Consider the following 6325-nt stretch of genomic DNA (forward strand, 5'->3'; position numbering starts at 1 on the left):
ACTGTGACATCCCCAAAATCTCGGCCAGAAAAGACCGATTTCATTTATGCTTTTTAAAGTAATTTCAGAGTAAATCCTTTTGATTTAAAAGAGTTGCGGAATTTGTTCCCAAAACAAAATATGATAAAATAATATTTGTCAAAGCATTTCATCAAGAGATGCATTTTCATTATATAATCAAAACTCGGGATGTCATGTTCCGATACAGACCATAAAGCATAAACGATAACATTACAAGTCATTCAACAAATATATACATATATAGACTTGTAGACAAAACAACTTGATGATTCATCCATCTTATGCCCTCGCGTCACTACCTGTAATACGAATAAACTGAGTGGGTCAGGCTTGGGTGCCTAGTGAGCATATAGGGTTTTCAACCCACAATAAATAATTATATTTAATTTGACCAACCAACAATAACCCGATTACCCATTACCGTTATCCTCACTTTATGTCCCTAAAAGAACATCTATCTCAAGGGACCTAATCTAGGATTTTCATCGGGACGGACATTACTGCTAAGGGGTTTCCTCAACAATAGATATCCTAAAGGCAACCACAATGGGGATAGAGTACACCGGTGAACACATCGTTCACAACACCTACATGTTATGAACCTGCTAGCGTTCCATAGGACTGTCTAGAAAGAGTCTGTGGTCGTTATCCATACTCCACTGAATAACTAGATCAACAACAACAACATCGAGGTCTCTCATCTGTTTATCACACATCAACTATCTACCCATGTTCTACCCAACATATTAGTAGATATATATATATATATATATATATATATATATATATATATATATATATATATATATATATATATTTATACATAGTTTAAAACATGTATAGCATTCTCATTCAATACATATTCCACATAACAGATGAGACACACCCACATAACACGTATTTCATAGAGAATAAATCAGATCTATGAGATAGAAGAAAGTGAATATACATTCACGCATATAACAACAAAATATACACATAACACGTATTTTGTATAAAATACTTCATAATTATGTGTTAGAAGAAGGTAACTACACACTCACTTTATCAGAAGATGATCGGACAGCACTACGGCTCGTAGAAGTAGTATTCTTCAGTAGATCTGGAAGATCTTCACAAAAACCGGCTTCTCGCGGGCAGAGCTTCGGCTCGGAAATCTCACTTCTGGGGATCTTCGGGGCTTCGGAACTTGCTTCGGGACTCGGGAATAATACCGGGGCTTTGGGGTATAATTGGCACACAAATCGAGGCAAAACTTAAAGAGAAATGAAGAAATTTGCAAAAGAATGAGGCTGCCCCCGCATGCCTTTTATAGGGGCTGAGGCCTCGCATTACGCTGGGCGTAATGCTCTACGCGGGGCGTATGTGACATCCCCATTTTCACGGCCAGAAAAGACCGATTTTTGTTTATGCTTTATAAAAGTCAGAGTACTTCTTTTCATAAAAATGTTGCGGAATTTGTTCCCAGAAAAACACCATAAATACGTTATTAAAACATTTTCGAAGAAACGTATTTTATTCATTTTAAAACATTTGGGATGTCATTGTCAATACCGAAACATAAGCATAAACAGATCTTACATTTATTTACACTAGTGATATACATGTATTTAATCTCTCAGTATAATGTGACTTCATATCAACACCTGTGATATAAATAAACTGAGTGGGTCAGGTTGGGAAACCTGGTGAGTACATAGGGTTTTCAACCCACAATAATATAATTATTATGTTTAAACAATCAAGAAATTAAACCCAATTACCCATCCCCATTATCTTCTTTACTCTTAAGGATCTACCCTAAGAATCAACTATTTCTCGTTCAATCATTCCTAAGGATTATCCTAAGGAATCGACATGAAGTCCATCGTTACCAAAGCTTATAGATTACAACTGGTGAACACGTAGTCCAAAACATCTGGTAAGCACTTAGTTTAAAAGTAACTAGTGAACACACTTAGTTCAAAATACCTAGTGAACACACTCAGTTTAAAGATACGTAGTGAACACACTCAGTTCAAAATACCTAATGAGCACCTAGTTCAAAAACACCTACAGGTTACGAGCTTACTAGCATTCCACCGGACCGTCTAGTATCGCCCATGGTCATCATCTATACTCCACTAGATGACTGGATCACTGACAACATTGATGTCTCCCATCGTGTTATCACAAAACAACTATTTCATCTACCCATGTTTTACCCAACACATTTTGTAGATATAAAATACATATATAGTTTAAATCATTTAAAACATGTATAAAAATCTTTCACCCATCATAGACAGCAAGTATTTAGACAATATGCACACACAGCATGTAATTTATATTAAAATACTTCATATCTATGTGTAAGATGAAAGGGACTATGCACTCACAACACGTAATATATATTAAATACTTCATATCTATGTGTAAGATGAAAGTAACTATGCACTCACCTGAGAAGGTGGTGACTCGGTACTCGGACAACGCTTCGTTTACTTTAAAATAATTTCCTTCGACGAAACCTAGTATTATTACCACTAGATTTTAGTCTAATATTTACCGTGACTAATTATTAGTCTTATTATTATTATATAAGCGTTTAAACAATACTTTCCAACCACTATGTACAGACAGGGGCCAGACATAAAACACCGGAGGGCAGGACCATTTTGGCATATAGCACTTTTGAAATCCAACAACCCTATGCGGCCCTTTAAACCAGATTCCCCGTACCGTGAGTAGTTAAAAAGATATTATAACGACACTTATATAAGTCATAATAATAGCTCAGATATTTATTATAAATTTATAATAACAATACTAATTTTAAATATAAACTATATTTAAAATAGGGTAAGCATAACTTACTTACAAGGGGATTTTAGCTAGGAGTCGGGCTCTGTAGGGGCAGAACTTCGTCGCTGAATCTTTCTAAGAAAGATTCATGCAGCGCTTCAACGCTCACCTTACTATACTAAAACTACAGAAAGAGAAGTCGAATCACGAGGGACCGAAATGCTCGGGGGATAAGGAGAGAAAGACTCTTGAATCAAGAGAATGGTGCAAGAAATTTGAGAGCCCAAGCCTCTTATTTATAGTGATTGAATTTACAAAAACTACCCTCCATAATTACTTAATGACCTTATAGTTATATAAACAACTAAACACTCCTTTATAATACTATTTTAAATAGATTTAACAATATTTGCACTAAACTAATGTCGAAAGGACTCAACATTAGTCTTATAATTACCGCATCGTCGATACCTTTCTAATGATATATACATATGTATATATATATATATATATATATATATATATATATATATATATATATGTGTGTGTGTGTGTGTGTGTACGTATATATGATTTATACTTTATTTTAATACGTAAATTTGCTATTATAATTTGTAACTCGTTCATACAAACTCTATTTTTGACGTTCTTTATATCCACGCGTAGGTGGAGACGTACTCTACAACTTTCATTTAGACTCTGTCGGCTAATTTTGACTTTATTTTTAAAGTTATATTTTTAACAGGCCGGGACATGATTGGTCCGTTAAATCCTCATAACTTCTTCATCCGACGTCCGTTTTCACCCATCTTTTTCTCATTATGCTACTCTTAACGAGATCTTCAATTCTTGTTCAGGTCATGTCGGCTAAAAATCGTTCGATCTAATATTCGAATTTTGGGTTGTACACTGCTAATCCGAAACTTCGAAAAATCATAACTTCTTCATACGAAGTCAGATTTGGGCGTTATTTTTATCGAAGTTCTTAGTTTAACATATTCTACGACTTTCATTTAGAGCGCCAAGGCTAAATCTCGCTCTATCGTAAATTCACTATTTACGCCTCCCGGTATCGAGCCGGTTCCGTCGCGAAACTTCGACGGGTCATAACATCTTCGTTATAACTCGGATTTCGGCGTTCTTTATATGTACGGAAACCTAGTGACATATACTACAAATTGGTTCAAATTATTTATAAGCTTCTGTCGAAAAGTCATTTTCGACACTTATTGCCTCTAATTTGACTAGCCTGGATTTGCGGGCGTTACAGCGTACGCCTCAGATCGTCACTGCTTACATATCCGAAGAACTCGAGTGCGAGGGTCGTCATGCTTCGTTGTACGCTGGGCGTAACCCGGATAAGATCAATGACTCCTTCGGATATACATCCGAATTAATGATTAAATAATAAATATTAATTATTTAAAAACTTCGGAAATTCATATCTTCTTCATATGAACTCCTTTTTCGACGTTTTTTATATCCACGTGTAGGTGAGACTACGCTCTACAACTTTCATTTAGACTCCGTCGGCTAATTTTGATTTTATTTTTATTATTTATTTTTAGTAGGGCGGGACAGGAAAACTTCATTATAAATTCATAACTTCTTTATCCGACGTCCGTTCTCGCCTATCTTTTTATCGCTTCTCTACCACTAGCAAGATCTTCAATTCTCGTTTATATTGTTTCGGCTAAAAACCGCTCGATCTCAAATCGAGTATTCGGGCTGCATACTGCTAAGTCGAAACTTCAGAAAATCATAACTTCCTCATACGAAGTCAGATTTGGGCGTTCTATATATATTCGGAAACCTCGTTTCGGCCACTACAGCTTTATGTAAAGATATCGAGCTTATCTCACACTTAAATTTTGATGCTTATTTTATTCTTAATTCATTTAAGCCACATAATTAAGCAATTAAGCATAAAACACATAATATTCAAATAATACATTCTTCTTATTTCAAAATGGCTTACAAAGGCTAACCTAGACTATTACATTGCTATTAATGACAAACCCAGAAACACAGACGTTACACTTTTGCAGTCAAATGAGAACCATAGTACTCATAAGCATTGCCAACTTAACAGGAAGGTGCACATAAACAAGAATGTGTCAACTGAACATGATATGTTAACAACCTCACGTCGTGTGCTAGTGATAACTAAAAGGTTTATTCTTGATTGACTCTTGAAACCTTTCAAGATCAATAAGACTCCCACTAAATTCTTGAAATAAGTTTTTCTGTTAAGGAACATTCCTTGACAAGCAAAAACAAATATTCAAACTTTAGTGTGCATTCTCGACAAGAAAACATCTTATGGAAGTGGTCTCATTCCATCTTTTGTTTTAACCAAAAAATTACAACTACCAATTCCAAATGTGCCAGAGTAAGAAAACATTATTACTCCACATTTCATGAGGTGTTATAAACCTACTTAGTATAGAATAAGCTTCAAGATATGATTTGTAGTACCTAGAGTATGACTATAAAACTTGATTGGAAACGAAGTATGATTCATCTCTTGATTGAACCATTTCAAAAATATACAGTTCCTCTTCTTAGTCAAACAATTTCACTAAGACATTCTTTGAGGATCAATTATCATATAGTTCCATAACCATTAAGATGATCATAATACTAAAGTAATTTCCTTTCCTTTCAGATTGGAGACACTTTTATCTTTATGCCTAACAGATTCTTCTTATTCGTTCTGCCACTCTTTGAAAATTATCAAAGTATCAAAATTATGCTTAATTTTATAAAGACAACCATATTTGCTTAAAAAATCAGTAAAATATGACGAATAGACTTATTGTCCTTTTTGGTGGATCTAAATACTCCAGATCAATGTGTACTAGATCCTTTAGTCCTTCACTTAACTCACATAAACATATGATCAAGGAATTAGTATTAATCTTCTAAAGATACAGATTCTCATACATCACACAATTCGAATTGTATGATTCCAAGTTTCTATCGATTTCAAACTTGGATGATGAGAATTCCTTTTCACTTGGTTGATTATGACATTACCACAAATGATATATCTAAGAATCAAATCCATAATCAATATTGCTAATTATGGAAATATAACCACCGATTCTCATAAATGTCATTGCAAGGAAATACAAAGTAAATAAATCAAAAAATCACTTTTATTGAAAATTTTAGAACTTGTCCTTACAATGCATAAAATGAAAACTATGTTTCTAGATATTTCCTAAGCAATCTATTAATCTATCATAACTCCTAAGCATCGGCTTCAAAAATCTGATCATCAAACCATGCGATGGAAATCCATCTCTCACGATCAAATTCAACTTACTCTTCTTAAGCTTCCTTCTTTTTCTTAGATCCTAAAGTAGAGTCATATGACTTGACTTTACTATCTCTGAGATCTTTCAAGTAGTTAGGGCAGCTTCGCATCCAATGTCCCTTTAATTGGCAATAGAAACATATGGACCTTTCAAGAATAACACATGGGACTATATCAGAATTAGCCTTTCTCTTTACC

This window comes from Lactuca serriola, chromosome 8 (assembly GCF_051521515.1).
Source record: "Lactuca serriola cultivar US96UC23 chromosome 8, Lser_US96UC23_V15, whole genome shotgun sequence".
Lineage (NCBI taxonomy): Eukaryota > Viridiplantae > Streptophyta > Magnoliopsida > Asterales > Asteraceae > Lactuca > Lactuca serriola.